The following is an 18,942-nucleotide window of genomic DNA, read 5'->3' on the forward strand; positions in this document are numbered from 1 at the left end:
TGCGACCACTCCCCGTCCGAAATATCACGCCCGAGGAGCTCCTCCCATAGGCCCATATAACGTGGACGCTGCGACACAGCAGAAGTAAGCAGGAGACCATAAATGAAGGAGATGGCGCCCTTCATGGCTGAGGTCCGCAAAAGAAAGGCCTCGAAGGGGGAGGGAGACCTCGTGGCCGCGTCACCCACCGCGGAAGATAATGCCCAGTGAAGCAGCTGTATGTGGTGGAACCGTTCAGACACTGGGACTCCGTAATCTCGCATGCAATTTTCAAAAGTAAGCGGGGCGTGGCCATGGAATAAATGCGTGAGGGCGCGACAGCCCCCTTCTCTCCAGACATCAAAGGGCCCTTCCCTTAAAGCCGGCGGAAGGCCGGGTTGAAGAGTATTGGCGTGAAGGGAGACGGGAATGATGTCCAGCGTTCATCCCTAGACACAGAATCCCAGACCTTCAGGGTAGTGCCGGTGGGAGTACTAATGTACGCATTCTTAGGTCTATCCCCTTTAGGTTTCCATGCCAAGTCCCAAATCGTTCTACCAGCAACGCTTCTGTCCATATGCAGCCAGTGTTTCTCCGAGGTCTGTTGAGACCACTCTACCAAGACCCGTAATTGCGCAGCCTTGTAGTAGAGGTGCATGTCGGGAAGTCCCACTCGCCCCTCCTTCCGTGGACTACGGAGAGTGGTAAAGGAAAAACGCGCCCGTCCCCCCTGCCAGACGAATCGAAGCATCTGTGTTTTGAGATGCCGGAAGAAGTCTGTGTGAGAAGTTGGCCTGGTATATGATGCTCACTAGTTCTAGTGATCACCTTGTACCATACCAAGCAACCCTTATGGTGCAGGTTGTAAAGTCAACCTTATAGACAAGCTATCCTAGGGGTAGCATGGACTAAGCAGTCTTAGGCTAAACTCTGTAAAGGCATGTGAAGCAAGCTGTTTTACCATACACAATCCCCTTGAATACCAAATGAAAGGACACCACACAGATATATATTGAAAATATATAGAGATTTATTTCTACAAATATCCCTGATACTCTTTATGAGCACAGAAGAAAATGCGTTAAAACAAAACACAGTTTAAATATACAAAAGTTGCACGAATATGGATGAGCCCTAGGGTCCACCTAAACCATATACTAAAATAGTGGTATAAGAACCACTATGGGGAAAGTGAAGAGGCCTAGGGCCTGGGGAATCACTGGAGCTGTTCGGGACTAGCAGTGAAGAAGTCGGGAAAGGCCCGCGGGACTCGGGTGCAGTGTGGAAAGTGCACGCATTACCAATGCAATGTCAATGGTGCGTAAAAGTTACAAAGTTAGTTATTAAGGAACCTTCCGAGTGACCTAGAAGGATGAAACTTTATACACAGACACTAGAGGTGTGTACCAGTGTGGGAACACCGGCGTTGCTGAGTTACCTCACCCACAGGAAGCGGGTGCACAGGGTCGAATTAGTGTCGGGTTTCGTCACGCAGGTCGATGGTGCTTGGAGCTGAAGATGCTGCAGGCAGCTCGATGTGAAGAGTTCCGGTGGATCCAAGGGTGGATCTGAAGAGGTGAAGACCTGAAAGCAGAGGGGACAATGTTCAAAGTCACTAGCCAGTGACTACCGTGGAACCAGGAAGGAACCAGGCGATGTCGGGTGCAAACAGGTGATGTTGTGAAGATTGTCTCTGCAGCCACATGGACACGAAGAGGTCAAGGATGTCCAGGAGTTGGTCACAATCTGTCCCACGTAGGTTCTCGCTGATGGCGGTATCGGCAACTTGATTGGAGCAAACAGGCCTTGGCTAAAGCAAGCCACGCAGGAAGTGATTCAAGCTTCTCACTCGGACCAGCAAGGTCAGAGCGGGTGCTCCTTTTTAGGGGAGATGGGGCCAGTCTGGAGCAACCAGACCAGCAGTGTAGTTTGTCGTTTTCATCGTCAAGATGGCCGCTAGCCACGTGGCAAGTGGCCGAGATGGCGTGTCAAGTGGCACAGTGCAAAAGGGCCCCACGCAGATCGTGGAGATGCTGGGGGGCTGATCTTCAGTGCAAGGGCTGCTCGAGGTTGGGGCTTCTCAAACCCCAAAGCACAGCATGGAGGGTGCCTTGGGTGCTGCGCAGTCAGCTTCTCAGGGGTCTTTCAAGAGGTCCGGTCCCACGTCTCTCGGTGCCTCCACGGGTCCCTTCTTTGCAGGGACTGTGGATCGGGCTGTGAGAAGTCTGGGATTCTGGGTCTTGTCAGGCTCTGGGCTCGGGCTCCGGCGGGAGGCGGCGGCAAAGCAGACGTCGAGTTACTGGATGGTGCCTGTGTTCACAGGGTGGCCACTCCTAGGCCACAAGGGAGATGCTCTTCAGTCTTCTGTGCAGCAGAATGTCGAAGTCCAGTCGTCTTCTTAGTTTCAAGTTGATTCAGGATGATCTGAAGTCTCAGGACACAGCTCCCACTCTTATTCGAATCTGGGGGGCCGGATCACCTACTAGGTCCCTCCTCTGGGTGGGACCAGGAAGGGGAGTGGTTACACCCCCTTTCCTTTGTCCAGTTCGCGCCAGGACTGGGGCTGGAAAGCCCCAGCACCGGTTTGAACTGGCCTATGCACGGGGACACCTTGTGTGCCCCAGGCATGTCTGATTCTATTCAGCCCTGTCCTACCCAATACACAAAATCCTGTCTGGGGTGGTGCTAGCACCTCCCAAGGCAGGAAACCCTTTGTCCAAGCTGCCCTCGCTGGAAGGACTCCCAGCAACAGGAGGTCAGACTTGTGTCTGTGGTGGCAGCATCCATTTTGTGATGCTGAGGCTCTGTTTAACTTTAACCGGGGTTCAGGTTAGGTACATGTCGTGTCCCTCTAGAAGGGTGGAATGCTACCCCCGTCGCCAGAACTGGCGAGGGGGTAGTATTCCAATTCGTATGACACCTTACTCGACATGTTTTGATAAAGCCAAACCAAAGATAGCATTTAACCGCGAGGTTCATAATGCACTTAAGAGTATATGGTATGGCAGTATCATGGAACAGCTAAAGGACATGGTTCCGAAAGCTGCAGACAGGCTCAGCTCATGCCAGAGCACCATCTCACATATTCCCAAGCACTCTGCCTCCAGGATTGATGAGGCCTTCCATGGGAGTGGCTGATAGGAACATATGTGTCCATTTTAGGTTAGGCATAGGCATACTACACCTAAGTAAGGGGTGGTTACACCGACTTACCCCAGCTGAGTGATCAGCCAGTTGGGTCAAATATGGAGGCCAGGCCAGGGGTGGCACAATACGTGCTGCAGCCCCTGGTAGGTCTTGGAAGCACCTATGCCCTGGGTACCTAGGGTACACTGTTACAGGGGCCAATAAGGTGAACCAGTTCCAATTGGTAATGTACCTAAGGTACATGGAGTCCATTTTAAGGAGAGAGCAATTAGCCTGGGGCCCTGAATAGCAGGATCCCAGGCCAACTAAGTCAAAAACCAGCTAAACACTAGGCAAAAAGTTTGGGGGTAACCATAGTCAGATATCCACCTTCCTACAGTCCGTCCCCAGGGGAATAGGGAGTGCCTGGAAGAGATATAGGAACTTGGGGAGAAGAACCATTTTGAGCGCGTGTATTCTACCCAGCCACGATATGTACTTCGGCCTCCAGTGCCTCAGGTCGTCTTGTATCGATGCTAACAATGGGGGGGAAATTGGCGGAGTACAATTTCCCTATCGTGGGAGTCAAACGGATCCCCAGGTACAGGATGGAGCTGGAGGACCACGGCAGCGGTGTGAGAGGCCGCAGACGATCCACCTCCGCCGAGGAGAGCGTGAGGTTAAGAACATAAGACTTGTCATAATTGATCTTAAAGCCGGCCACTTCCTCGAAGCGCCGCAGTGCTGCCTGGACGTGGGGCAGGGAGTGAGCAGGATCCATAAGGGAGAGGAGAACGTCGTCAGCGAATAGGGTAATCTTGTGCTGTTCCCCTGTAAAGGGGAGGCCACGGATCTCCTCTTTTTCCCGAACAGCTAATGCCAATGGCTCGATGCTCAGAGCGAAAAGCAGGGGAGAGAGGGGGCCCTGTCTGGTGCCTCGGGAGTGCGGGAAGAACGCCGATAAGTGGCCATTAACCGCTACCCTAGATCAGGGGCTGTTATAGTTCGCTCTAATCATCGAGAGGAAGGCTTCCGAAAAGCCAATGGCAGACAAGGTGTGGAACAAGAAGGCTCGAAGGTCTTTTCCGCATCAAGGCCCACCAGAACTGCTGGAATCTTAAATCTATTTGCCTTTTCTATCAGATGGATCACCCTCCTAGTATTGTCATGGGTTTGGCACCCCTTGATGAATCCAGATTGGTCTGGATGAATGAGCGCCGGCATCAGGTCTTGGAGCCTGCTCGCTATGATGGAAGAATACAATTTAGCATCTATATTGAGGAGGGCTATTGGCCTATAGGAGGATCACTTGGAGGGATCCTTCCCCGACTTGGGGATGATCGAAATCACCGCCTCGGCCATGGATCCCGATGTTTCCCCCGCCTCAGCCATGCCGTTAAAAAGGCTCACCAGAAAGTCGCACATCTCGGCAGCGAAAGTCTAGTAAAAAAGAGCTGTATAGCCGTCCAGCCCGGGAGCCTTGTGGGGCTTCAGGGCTTTAATAGCACCTAACAGTTCCTCTCTAGTGAACGGGGCAGTAAGTAACTCATTCCACTCTCTGGAGACCTGGGGCAGAGGGAGACCGCCTAGGTAATCACGTTGTTTCTCAGGGTCAAGGGCATCTCCCGCATAAAGCGAGGCATAGAATTGTCCGAAGAGATCAGCCTTGGCTTCATCTCGATGTTGCATAGTCCCCGTCCCATCCCGGATACCCCCTATGTAGTCCCTCTCCCTCTTGTCCCAGAGCTGTTGCGCCAGGTGTTTCCCTACCTTATTCCCTTGGGAATAGGAGAGGCGCCGCAGTTTCAGCAGGGTAAGTTCCGCCCTGTTGTTATAGTGAGCTCTAAGCTTCCCCCTGACCGCCACTAGTGGGCGAAGTGTTAGTCTAGTAGGGTTCTGTTTATGCGTTTGTTCAAGGAGGGAGAGTTCCCTTTCCAACTCCTCTCGTTCCTTCCGCCGCAATCTGTTAAGATTAGCATTGAGAGCTAAGCAGGTGCCCCTCAGCGACGCCTTAAAGGCGTCCCATGTGTTGAACAACGAAGTATCGGTCACGGGGTTGAGATCAAAAAACTCCTGAATGGCCTTACGCAACTCCCTACACGAGGAGTCGGCCCGCACCAGCGAGGCCGGGAAATACCATTTACGTTGACCGTCTCTTCCCACCGTCCAGTGGAGACAGAGTACGAGTAGGCTATGATCGGAGACAGAGAGCGGGAATATTTGGGCGTCGCGGATATCACCTCTAAGGGTTTGACTTAAAAAAATGTGGCCCAAGCGGGAATAGGAGTGATGGACATGGGAGAAGAATGTGAAATTCCGAGACAGGGGATGGACAGCACGCCATCCATCAATGAACCCCCTATCACCGACCAGCCGTTGCATTGCAGCGGAGAACAGTCCAGCATCAGACTCTGAGCATGAGAGCTATCCAACTCCTTGTGCCATACCAAATTAAAGTCTCCCATCAGAAACAAAACCCCCTCAAAAAAGTCCTCTATCTTCTGCAACAGATCCCGAATGTAGCTATTTTGGCCCACATTCGGGGCGTACAGAACCACAAAGGTGCACAATCTACCATGCAGCATGCCCTTAACCATGAGCCAGCAGCCCTCCCTATCGCTACGTACACCCATTGGTTGGAAGTGGAGGACAGAGAGCGAAAGATAAGGGCCACCCCTCTTTGCTTCGTGGAGGCGGATGATCTATAAATAAGGGGGAACTGCTTTTGCTTAAGACGGGACTCGTCCTTGCGTGCCAAGTGAGTCTCCTGAAGGCCCACCAATCCAGCTGGTGATCAATCACATACTTCCACACTTTCTGACGCTTCTGCGGGGAGTTCAAACCCTTGACATTCCACGTGCCTATGGTGAGTGGCATTACGGATTAGAGACCCCCTCCCTTTCCACTGTTAAACAATTAAAAAGGCTCCCTCCCTTCCCCGTCTGAAGTTGCCAATATCCAAGACATGCTAGTGTGCCACAACTAGTAAGAGTGCAGAGAGCAAGGTCCAGAAGGGTGCCGTGCAGCCAACAGGTCGCCACTCCCCCCCCTCCACTCCCAATCCCCACTCTCCTCCAGGCCCCAACCCCAACGCCCCGTGGGCGCCTTCACTCCAACCACCTCCCAGTCACACCGAAAGACCAACACCATTTATCCAGCAGGGCAGCAAGGTCAGCCATACAATTACTAAGTGCCCCAGAGCCCAATCCCAACCAGCCAGAATGCGGACCCTCAGCACACCATAAACCGGAAATCACACAGATCCATACATATCGAACACCACCACTGTCACCCCAACTTCCAACCTCCCCAACCCCCCCAATAGCCCACCCAAGTTCCCTCCCCCCTAAGTCCTAGAAGCCCCGCCATAAAGCTAACAAAACAAAATGAAGCAACAAGGAGTGCAATAGGCAGCCCCATAAGAAAGAAAGGAAGGAAGGACAATCCCAGTGTGTGGACGTCCATAGGTACCCTCAGGGGATGAGAGTCGTGGCCACAGCCAACTTCCCTCCTGAAGTCAAGCCCGGGGTGTCTTCTCAGAAAGTACATAAGTACCCACGGTACCTGGAAGGAGGAGTCCCTCCGGCGCCAATCAATCTTCCTCCCTGAGCTCAGGCTGCTCCGGAGCTATCCTGCGTCTGCGTCAGTGTCACTGTCGCCACAGAGGCAACCGCCGCGCCCCGTTCCTGCAGGCTAATCGAGGGATCTGGCCTCCTTGATGCAGTCATCGGGCCCACTCTTTGCCAGGACGGGGAGCGCCGTCTCCGCCTCGACGGGGAGCCCCCCCCCCTCTCGGGGAGAGGGCAGTGTCTTCCAAGCCCAGGAGGTCCTTGGCAGACTGCAGGTATCTGATCTGAACTAATCTGTTTTGCCATCTGAATATGAGGCGAAAGGGGTGGCCCCAAGAGTAGGCCACATTCTGGTCGCGCAGGAAGGCTGTAATAGGCTTAAATTCGCGCCTCTTTTGGAGTGTCGAGGCTGCCAAGTCTTGGAATAGTTGGGGACGATGGTCCCAAAATTGCAAAGAAGGGATCCCTCGTGCTTTCCGAAGGATGCGTTCTTTAAGTTGGAAGTCGTGGATGCAAACTAGAATATCAGGGGGCGGGGGCCCCCCAGCTCTCGGCAGCCCGACTCTATGGACCCTGTCCATACGGCTCTCATGAAGGTCGTCCTCTCCCAGGATCTGCCGAAAAAGGGCTTCCACATAGCCCCGCAGGTCCCCAGCCTCCCCGTCCCAGAGCACGGCCCGGATGTGAATGTTGTTCCGGCGGGACCGATTTTCCAGGTCCTCCGTGTGGGCCTGGAGGTCCAAATTCTGATCGGTGAGCCGGATCACGTCCTGCTGGAGATGGTGCACCTCCTCAGCCATACTCAAGTCATGGTCCTCCAACGTGGCCACCCGCTCCCCAATGCCGTCAACTCAACATCTCTCCTCACCTCGCGGAGGTCCGAAGCCAGCTGGGAGCGAAGCTCCAAAATATCTTCCTTTATGGCAGAGAATAGTTCCAACATGAAGGCCTTAGAGGCGGGCGCCTCATCGTCTTTCAGTTTGGGCGAGGAGCTGGGACCAGGTGAAGCCGTCTGCTTTGTCCCCCTTGGCTGGGCGTCCTTGCCCAGTTTCTCCTTACGCGGCTTGGTGGACATGGTGGTGTCTCAGAGGGGCCGACCCCACCAGACGGCGCAATAGTTTCGGCCCTCGCCGTCGGAGTGGACCGTCAGGAGCCGCCGTGAAGCATCGCGTTGGTCTCCGAGTACTGCAAGTCCCCACTCTACTGGAGAACAGGTCACCACAAATGGCGGGGTTAACCAGCTCCCGTCAGAATGCGTGCAGGGTGCAAGGGGCCCAGCAAAGTACCATCAGAGCCTCAGCCAGCGCTCCGTAGGCCCAACACGACCCCAGCCCATGCAGAGCCAGAAGGCCCCAGTCGCGGTGCAGGTCACCCCTCCAGCCCACCGGGCTCAATGTCCAGATGAGCGCTGCCCTCGATCCAGCCCTCAGGTATTCAAAGTCCACGCCGAGGTCAAGGGGGGGCAGAGAGGCAGGGGGTCCCCAGTCAGCCTAGTCCAAGAGTCCCCGGATGGCGCACTCGAGGGGAGCGACCGGGGTGGGCTTCCTCAAGTCACCCCCAATGACCGGGACGGGTCCGATGGCGCCGCCGGACACCCCCAGGGCAAGGGGCACCGATGCGACCCAGAGCGTCTTGCCCCATCACCTCCAACGGGGTCCCGGAGCAGTGGCAGCACGAAGCGAAACAGGTCCCCGGGTCCCAGTGGCCACCGCGGCACAGCATCTCTGACCCTCCAGTCGCGCTAGGCCCAGGCAGGGCTGGATCCGCGTCAGCCTCTCCGCGCCCCCAAGCAGGGCAAGGTTCTCGAGCCGCACCACTCCTTTCCGCGGTGGCCGCTATGTGCTTCGCAGCAAGGGTGGCGCCCCAGCAGCAGTCCAGCTCCCCCGCCGGGCGAGCTCCACAGGCCCGGAATACACGGCCCCAGGTAGCCTCCGCAGCCGCACTACCTCCTCTCCAGGCGCGGTCGGTCTTCCCTCCGTGGGCCGCACCAGACGTGGACCGCTCCGCTCAAAGAGTTCCCCGGCGTGCGGGGGCAGCAGGCGACACCCAGATCGCCCGCACCGGGCAGATGGAGACCCCACGCGGGACAGCCCCAGCTCGGGTGCCAGCGCTCACTACCCCATCCGCCGGAGCTCAACCAGGCCGCAGGGCGCCAGACAGGCCGCGACTCCTGAAGGACTGGACTTTTTAACAGTACCAGCGGTGCCAGGGAACAACACCTATAACCTTCATGGGATACATGTTTCGGCGCACAAACTACAGAGACACGGGACACTTCCTTCGGCGTCAAAGATTCAAGGTTTATTTACTGCAGGGAACACAGAAGTCACAACAAGTACAACACGTGCAACTTGGGGAGACTGCTTCAAATTGGTTCTGTGGAGCGCTCCTTTTATACAGAATTTACTCATAGGACAACATGGTACACAAAAGTTTACAACCTGGTTCCCATAATTATCCCCCAGAGGGGTCGCTTTGGTCACTTTGGTACACATAAGGTCCGGAACATAAGTGCGGAAACATTTGGCGGTTCCCAACTGTAAAAACCCATCTTCCCTACATTAGTGAATTCCGATCGGCAGCAAAACAGATCGAAATAGGGACAAAGACAGGTGCAGAGGAAGATGGAGACAGTGGGGAGATCGAAAAGGGTGTAAAAGGGGAGGTATCGGGAAACACGAGATACAGGCATCAAAGGGACGTGCCTAATGAGATGCACGGCTGAGACAATAAACCGGCACGGCCAAAGCGGGGCCATCTGCCTTACAGTGTCATCCCCCTCATCGTAAAAGATACTTTCAAAGAACATGTGTCTTCCAAAAATATCTTGAGAGTCCCAAGGTAACGAAGCGGACAGTGTCCGTTCGCTGGCTACTTGAGGGCAAGAGACAAAATGGATGCCGTATCTAAGATGGAACCCGTGGGTACAGATGAAAAACCCACATATCAAACGAACGGTTTAAGTTAGCACAGCGAAACTGCGTATACTTACTAAACTCGTCATTTGCGGTTCTTAGATACCAGACTCGACCATATTCGTGCGAGTCGAAAACATCACTTACAATTGTCACGGAACCTCAGACGCTCCTTTTGCCCTCATGTAGGCAAGCACTAGTCGGAATCATATTCGATATTCATCAGACCCTCGAGATGTTGCTGTAGCATAGCTCTGTCCAACCGAGACCCTTTGGTAACAGGTGGCTGTCTCATACACGTTGTAGCACAGAGGCCACATAAGGCAGGACCGCACTGCACGCAAAGGCAACACGTGAACAGGAACGCTACAACGACTCCAATGATCATCAGAATCTTCCAACCCCAAGTCGACATCAGGCCCCAAAACCATCCAAGTAGCGTCCAATCCCCTACATCCACGTGTATGGATTCGGAGATCTTATGCAACTTCGAGATGGCTTGATAGACAGTCGGAGCGTTATCAGGAATGAAAATACAGCAGCTCGAATGGATCACCTTACATACCCCACCTCGATCTGCTAAGATCACGTCTAAAACCATACGGTTTTGTAACGTCATAAGTCTATCCGCCTGTAGTTCTGTGGTGATATTACCAAGGGCACTGGCAGTAATATTAGCTGTCGATTCTACCACTCGAGTCAACTGTCTTAGGTTCCTACTATTAACCATAGGTCCCCAAAATGGGAGGAAACCCTTGAAAAAGTCTCCTGCCTCTTGACCGGCAGTATCCTCTTCGCTAATTACGCCTCTCACAACTCTAGTTTTGTGATAATCTGCATCTACAGTAAACGTCAGAGGCAACAAGTTTGCGATAAAACATGAGCCCATGAAGTCAGAGGGCAACCATGCATACGCACGATCATGACAAATAAAGTATGTACCCTTGGCAGCCAGAAACACAGGGGACGAGACTATTGGCAAAATATAATTTTCAGTGCAAGCACTCTCTCCAAGTCGGGCTTTCGATCTACGGCCGCGACCTATTAAACAAAAATTACCAATGTGGGGTACGACCCATATCGGAGGCGAGCTTTTAAGCTGTTTTTCACCAGTAAACACACTATATTCGCCTCTACTTAGGACCCTATAGGCTTGTACCTCTTCCTCAGGGATAAGCGAGGGATCATAGATATCGCTATCTAAATCCTCTATTGCTATAGACAAAGGTTTTTGGTACGAGGTAGGACCAGAGTAGGGGGAACGTGGTTCTCGAATGGGGTGGAAACCCAGTGCGCTCTGAAACATTGTTTGAAATGCTCGAGCAGACCCTTGGGAGCTATACGGTAACACCAGATATGGAATTCCCTTATCCGTAGTATGCGGCATCAACCCACACACCCAACAATTAGTAGTGTTAACCACTAACTGATGCTGATGAAGGAGCTGAATAAAGGAATTGTTGCGGAATTCTGCACGTCTAGCCTGCTCGTGTTCAGGTAAGATGTGAAAAGAATGAGGAGAATCAGTGGAGATGAGTTTAAGGTCAGGGGTAGGAGTAGGTATGATAGAAGGCAAGAAGTAAGACATCGTGTAATATACTCCACCCGCCAATAACGCAGAAACAGTCACAAACAGTACGAATATTTGGAACACAAAACATTTGGTACGACTGAGTTGCTGCAGCTTGAATCTTTGTGCTTGAGCTCTTTCCAAGTCCATCAGCTTTGAAAATGCCATTCCCTATGACCGTCCGCAACGTTTCTTGACGCACTTCGTTCTGTGTAGCAATAGTCAATTCCTAGGAGTTCCCAGGAACCGACGGTCTTTAACCTAGCGTCAAGACCTACTAACGAGAAGGAAGTACGCGCGCGGCCCTACGGCCTTCATTTCACAAATATATATATATATGCGAAAACAATGTCTCTCAGCTGTGGAAACAAAAAGTGTAAGGAACGAAGCTCAATGAATATGTACAAAATAATTACAATAGTATGAGTGTTCAAACTGATCATGGAAAACGGGATAATGCACTTGTCAAGGGACAGAACGGGGTTTTTTATTAGTCTTTAGTGCTGGATCGCAAAAAATATCGGGTTTTCCCAGGACGTGTCTGTTCGTTAAACAAAAGATCCGTCGAAGGGACAACGCCCTGTTGATCAGCTGAATGTTCTGGTCTTGAGTCTTCTGATGACAAGTGTTCAACAATGCCTTTTTGCTGCACTGAGGATTCTCCGACAGGTTGTGCGTCGCTGAAAGGTACAAACGCTGACAATCCTTCGGTTTCAGTTGATGCAATGCCTTTCCTCACCCACGAGTCTGCTGGCAACGGGATGGGGACTTTCTTGGTATGGGTGGCATGCACCCAATTCTTCAGCCCCTCAAGACGAACTGCAGTTCTCGTGGCAAGGAGGACCTGATAGGGTCCAGTGAATCTGGGATCCAAATTGTTCTTGCGCGAAAAATTTCGCGTTACCACCCAATCTCCGGGCTGGAGCTGGTGGCCTGGACCCTCCGTCTGCGTCGGCAATGCTTCGTAAACCTGTTGGTGAATTAACCTCAGTTTAGCAGTCAAGTCATGAAGATAATCAATCAACATTGGATACTCAAGATCACAAAAGGCACCCGGTCTAGGGACCCCCCAAACATTGGCAGGGCGACCGAACACTATTTCATAGGGACTGAGCCCTACTCGGGAGTGTACAGTTGCCCTTGTTGACAGTAATGCTAAGGGTAAAGCGTCAGGCCATGAAAGACCTGTCGTAGCCTGAATCTTTGCTAGTTTTAGTTTAAGGGTGCCATTGTACCCTTCAACCAAACCAGCTGACTGAGGATGATTGGCACTATGGAATTTCTGATTAATTCCAAGGCCCTTGCACACACTCTTCATCACACTCCCCACAAACTCACTTCCATTGTCTGACCACACAATTCTAGGCATTCCATACCGAGGAAAGTATTCCTTCAGTAGGATTTTCGCAGTGGACAAAGCAGTATTGTCTTTGAGAGGATAGGCCTCAATCCATCGGGAGAATGCGCAAACAACAACTAAAACGTATTTCAAGTTATTGCATCGCTCCATATGGATGAAGTCCAATTGGATCACCTCAAAGGGACATGAAGGGGGAGCAAAACTACCAGGAGGAGTTGGGGTTCCCTTACCAGGATTGTACAACATACATACCATACAATTCTTAACCAAGCGTTCAGCACATTTCGTAATACCATCATTCTTCCACACAGGAAACAGCAATTTACAGATACCTTTCGCGCTAATATGTGCTAACCCATGTGCCATAGTCACAACAGCCAGCACATATGCATCAGGCAACATCCATCTTTTCTGTTCCGATAAGTCAATCCAACAACCATTCGCATCCAACTTTCCCTTACTTTCTTTCCACTTCGTCTTTTCAGTCTCGGTGGCCTCATTCTGAATTGCTTTCACACTCTCGATAGTGTTTTCACACATACTTGATTCTGCAGGCCACCTAACCGAACTCGTCACATACATTCGAGTGCTAAGGTTCCGGGCAGTCTCCTTAGCAGTCTCATCCGCAAACGCATTACCACGACCAACATCATCCGTCACCTTACGATGCGCACTACATTTAACAATCGCCACTTGCTTAGGCAACGTAAGTGCATCCAAAAGATCATTTACAAGCTGGCCATGCTGAATCTTCGTACCATGTGACGTAAGGAATCCTCTCTCTCTCCACAGTCGTCCAAAACTATGTGCCACACCAAACGCATATTGACTATCTGTAAACACATTCACCCGTTTATCTTTAGACAACACACACGCTCTCGTCAAAGCAATTAACTCAGCAGCCTGAGCCGAATTCTGACTTAACCTTGCGTTTTCCACAATCGTTCTCAATGTAACTACAGCATACGCAGTTGTCACATCACCGTTCGGCAACTTGAAACAAGAACCATCCACATATAAAGTGCCATCGGGATCTGTCAATGGAGTATCTTTTAGGTCAATGCGACCCTTGGTTTCCTCTTCAGTTCTGAGATAGCAGTCATGTACTGCTTCACCACTTGATTCTGTGTCGATCGGCAGCAATGTTGCTGGATTCAACACATTACATCGTTTTATCCGTATGTGACTGGCCAGCAACGTCAACTCATATCCAGACAATCTTGCACTTGTCAGATGTTGAGTTTTTGTTCGGTTCAATAGAGTGTCGACTGCATGCGGAACCATTACCGTGAGCATATTATCCATGACTAGACCTGCGGACTGTCGAATGGACGCCGCAGCTGCCGCTGTTGCCCTTAAGCAACTTGGCAAAGCTCTTGCTACTGGGTCTAAAGTCGAAGAAAAGTAGGCACATGGGCGTTGCTTACCACCAAAAGGTTGTGTCAAAACACTCAACGCGCAACCATCCCTCTCGTGAACGTATAGTGTAAACGGCTTACTGTAGTCAGGAGTGCTCAACACAGGAGCCGAACACAACGCATCACGCAATTCAGAAAAACTTTTCTGACATTCTTCAGACCAAGGTACTGGGGATGAAACATCTTTGCACGTAAGGGCAATCAATGGTTTCGCCAACAATGAAAAATTTGGAATCCATTGTCTGCAGTAGGACGTAATACCTAAAAAGGCGCGAACATCTCTCTGGGTTTTTGGCACAGTCATTCGGGAAATCGCTGCAATTCTCTCTGGGGTCAACCTTCTCCCTTCTTTTGACAATAAGTGACCTAGATAGGTAACTTCTTGACAACAATACTGTAGCTTTGAAGGCGATACCTTGTGGTGTAAGTTATGTAGATAGTGCAATAATGATACTGTAGCCGTTTTGCAAATAGCTTCTGTATCAGCTGCCACTAAAAGATCGTCAACGTATTGAATCAAAGCTGCACCTTTAGGTAATACAAAGTCATCAAGTTGACCTTTAAGTGCTTGGCTGTAGATTGACGGACTCTCACAGTAGCCCTGTGGAGCGCGTTTTAGCCTAAAACTGCGACCTCCTAATGAAAATCCGAATAGATCTCTGCTTTCCTCTGCAATTGGGATGCTAAAGAAAGCATTCTTTAGATCGATCACTGTGAACCAGGAGGCAGTTGCCGGAATCATTGTTAGTAAAGCCGTAATGTCAGGGACCACGGGAAATTGTGGAACCACTATTTTATTTACCTCTCTCAAATCTATAACGAAACGATACACAGGAGGTTTAGTTGGGTCAGTTCGTTTCAGAATTGGCAATACAGGGCTATTACATACATTTCCACGAGTTTCTTCAACAACACCCTTTCCAATGAGATCATAAACAATTGCTAACAGCGCTCGTTCGCCCTCGAGAGAAATACGATATTGAGGTAAACGCGGTAATCGCGCATTTGGTTTCAATTGAATCACATAGGGTGGAATGTCTAACAGGCCCACGTCATTGGGACCTGTGGCCCATAAGGACGCAGGGAGGGAACTCAACTCCGGTGGGAATTTATCGACTGACAAATACATGGGAGAGATCACTCTCCGTCCCAATGTAAGCTTCACTCCTTCGGGGGAACAATACAATGTTGCATATAATCGTTTCAACAAATCCAGACCCAAAAGATTTTCACCACAACCTGTAGATAGAATCAGTGGAGCGGTTAGCTCACGGGGTCCAATCATAAGAGACAAAGGATTAGAGACTGGGTTACTAACAGGGGCGCCAGAAAATCCAACGGAAACGTTCGTTAAGCCAGACAAAGGTGCGCCAGGGAGTTTTGAATGCATGATGGAACTTTTTGTCGCACCAGTGTCTAACAGAAAAGGCTCAACTACACCCGATGTAGCCACTGCAATGTAAGGCCCACTCTGATCGACCGGAACTGACACTACTCCCTCTCTGTGTCGTTGGCTGTCCTAGTAATGGTCATTTACAACAGTTTCATACTCTGCATAATAATCATCAACATTATACTGTGCAGATCGAACTGACCTCGCATTTCGCTGATCAAAGTAATTATTTACATCCGATTGATTTTGATAACGATCACTCTGATTGTGGGATGAACCCCGACCTCTACCACGAAGTGCCTGTTGAGGACCACCACCACGGTTTCCACGTGTCGACACACCATTCAGACGGTCCCGTAAGGCAAGACAATCATATTTTAGGTGTCCCTCTTTCCTACAATATGCGCACTGATTATACCCAAGTGAAGATCTGGAATCAAAGTTGTCAGAGCGCGGCTGTGTTCTATCGAGCTGTGCTCGTGGCCGATACTGCTGTTGTGCATCATTTTGGTTTGATCGTGGAGGGTATGCTTGCTGCAACAAAACCTTCGTTTTGAGCTCCTTCGTTTTCTTTTCTACACGATCACTTTCTTCCTTTTCCCTATTCTCATAATACTGAGCCGTTGCTAGTATTTGCGCAGGGGTTGAAACTGCCCATGCACTTTCTGAATTCTTTAGTTTGTTGCTTAGTTCAGGCAACAAATTCGACACGAATTTGTCAACGAATAACCGCTGGCCTCCCTCAGCGCCCATGTCCTGGCCGCTGTGGTCGACAAACGCTTCCTCAAACCTTGTAAAGAAATCCGAAACACTCTCGTCTTTCTTTTGCTTACAAGCTGATAACTTATCCCAGTTCACCTTCATCGCTGGCATGAGAGTTTTCATGAGCGTAATGATTTTCTGAGGCAAATCCAAGATCAACTGTTCAGGTTTGGCCCCACCGACTTGTAATGCATCAGCTGCTAGCAGTGCAGCCCAATCACCCCCTAATTCAGCTGCGTGATTGGCTTGACGAATTTTAGCCCAAACTGGTTGCGGTACAACGTTGCCAAACAACATGTCGATGTCGGCAAGGTTCATAATAGAAGCTTCTACCAGTTGTGATAACTCCTTATAATAACCAGCCGGATTTTTACGCGGATCGGGTAAGGATTGCTTCACTTGCAAAACTTCCGATCGTTTCCATGGAAGATGTATCCACACCCTTCGAAAATGCGGTAGCACCACAGGGTTTGCATTAGGATCACCAGGCACCCACAGTGGCGGGACTTCTCTCATAGGATACTGACCAGGAACCGCTTTCCAGTTTTCAGTGGTATCATCTAATGATACCCGAGAATGTGCTGTGGGTCTGAATGCTAATAAGCGTTCCACGGCACGTCGTACATCGTCTCCTATAATCATACCGTTTGAAAAGTGACTCTGAAGTTCAATTATGTCGGACGGTACCTTATCTACATCATCATTATACCATTCTTCTCTCAAAAAGTTACACATCTCCTCAAATACGAATCTCTGCGTAGGCTCATTAAACTGAGAAAACGTATCAAAGACTACACGTGGAGTGTAATTAGCAGGATGTCTTATCCACCTATGTGCCATTGTTACTAACGTCTCTTTCTCCCTACCACTAGGGATCTGACTCCGTCTCTGAGGAGTTTCAGATAAATTAGACGAAAATAACGGACCAGAAAGAGGTGAATAAAGGGTAGCAACAGAGTTAGGAACACGCTTACGAACAGAAGGAGAAAGAAAAACAGGGGCAACAACACTGGAGGTGAAGGAAGGCATAGTAGAAACGGACAAGATAGTTGGAGTGGCAGAAACAACAGTCTGCGAAGGTACAGGTACAGGAGCAGTAGGAACGAGGACAGGTGGTGAGACAAACGTAGGGTTAACAGCGGGCTGACCCGCAGCCGCTGGAGCAACAAGAGGTACAACAGGAGGTACTACAGGAGCAACTACAGGAGCAGTAGCACCCTGTACATAAGGAGGTGGTGATTTCATCAAGTATGACAGCAAGGAATCCTCCTTCAAATCTTCTTCTTTCTTTTCTGATTTATTCGGTAAAACTGGGTAACATTTATCTATTTTCATGTGATGCAATCTAGTAGCGATTTCCATGTCTTTTTCTTCTTTGTCTTGTCTACATTCTTTTATAGCTTGCATTACAGGAACGAACTCTTGCTTTTGATCCTTTTTAAGTTGTTTGATTTCTTTCTGCTTGGCCTCTTTACGCCATATCCGAAAAGAATCAAACATAGCTGGCCTAGCTTTCTTTGAAAATAATTTAGCCTCAAGATTATCTAAAATCGAAAGTTCAAAAGTTCCATGTGGTGGCCATCTAAGATCACCGTCTTTCTTTGTATAGCGGACCCAGTATTCATTATATATTATAGGACCCACCCCATGTCGACTATAAAGATCATGTATCGGAGTTCCAACTGGAGGTATCGGACACGAGTCCTCCAACCGGGAATCCATTGCGCAACATTTGAAAATACGAAACAAATCACTATGGCTAGGCATCGTGCACACTAACCTAGTATCAAACTTCAAGGATTACCGAAGCAATAAAACCTCGTGTAAGTCAAAACCCTCGGTTTTTGGCAATTGCAACTGTCAAATAATACTAAAAACCAATACTAAGAACCACAAATGCAATGGAACCATGCAATACAACAAAGCCTTAAGGCTATTACAAAGCTCGGAGAGCTAACCACAAAGCCTGAGGAGGCTATTACAAAGCTCAGTGAGCTATTACCACAAAGCCTTAAAGGCTAACCACAAAGCTTTCAAAAGCTAGAACAACCACTAAGGACTGGGAGCGACCCACAAATACTTAACTCAAAACTTCAATGGCGTCACCAGGAAGGCCCGTCTGTCGTCTCGCTTGTACATAAGGTCTACGCCGGGCGTCGAAGACAGGTCGACAGTCAGGGCATCGGTCCGTCGCAGCCGTCAGGAGGCGGGAATCTTCGCAGGGAAAAACTTCGGGCCACTTATTTCGACAACAGGATCGATGAAGCGGGGTGCACCTTCCCTCGGAGATTTCACACGAAGTTCCTCACGATCATCAGGCTTTGGACCGGTACCGCTGAAGTCGCCCAACGTTGGGCGCCAACTGAAGGACTGGACTTTTTAACAGTACCAGCGGTGCCAGGGAACAACACCTATAACCTTCATGGGATACCTGTTTCGGCGCACAAACTACAGAGACACGGGACACTTCCTTCGGCGTCAAAGATTCAAGGTTTATTTACTGCAGGGAACACAGAAGTCACAACAAGTACAACACGTGCAACTTGGGGAGACTGCTTCAAATTGGTTCTGTGGAGCGCTCCTTTTATACAGAATTTACTCATAGGACAACATGGTACACAAAAGTTTACAACCTGGTTCTCATAATTATCCCCCAGAGGGGTCGCTTTGGTCACTTTGGTACACATAAGGTCCGGAACATAAGTGCGGAAACATTTGGCGGTTCCCAACTGTAAAAACCCATCTTCCCTACATTAGTGAATTCCGATCGGCAGTAAAACAGATCGAAATAGGGACAAAGACAGGTGCAGAGGAAGATGGAGACAGTGGGGAGATCGAAAAGGGTGTAAA

This window comes from Lissotriton helveticus, chromosome 3_1 (assembly GCF_964261635.1).
Source record: "Lissotriton helveticus chromosome 3_1, aLisHel1.1, whole genome shotgun sequence".
Lineage (NCBI taxonomy): Eukaryota > Metazoa > Chordata > Amphibia > Caudata > Salamandridae > Lissotriton > Lissotriton helveticus.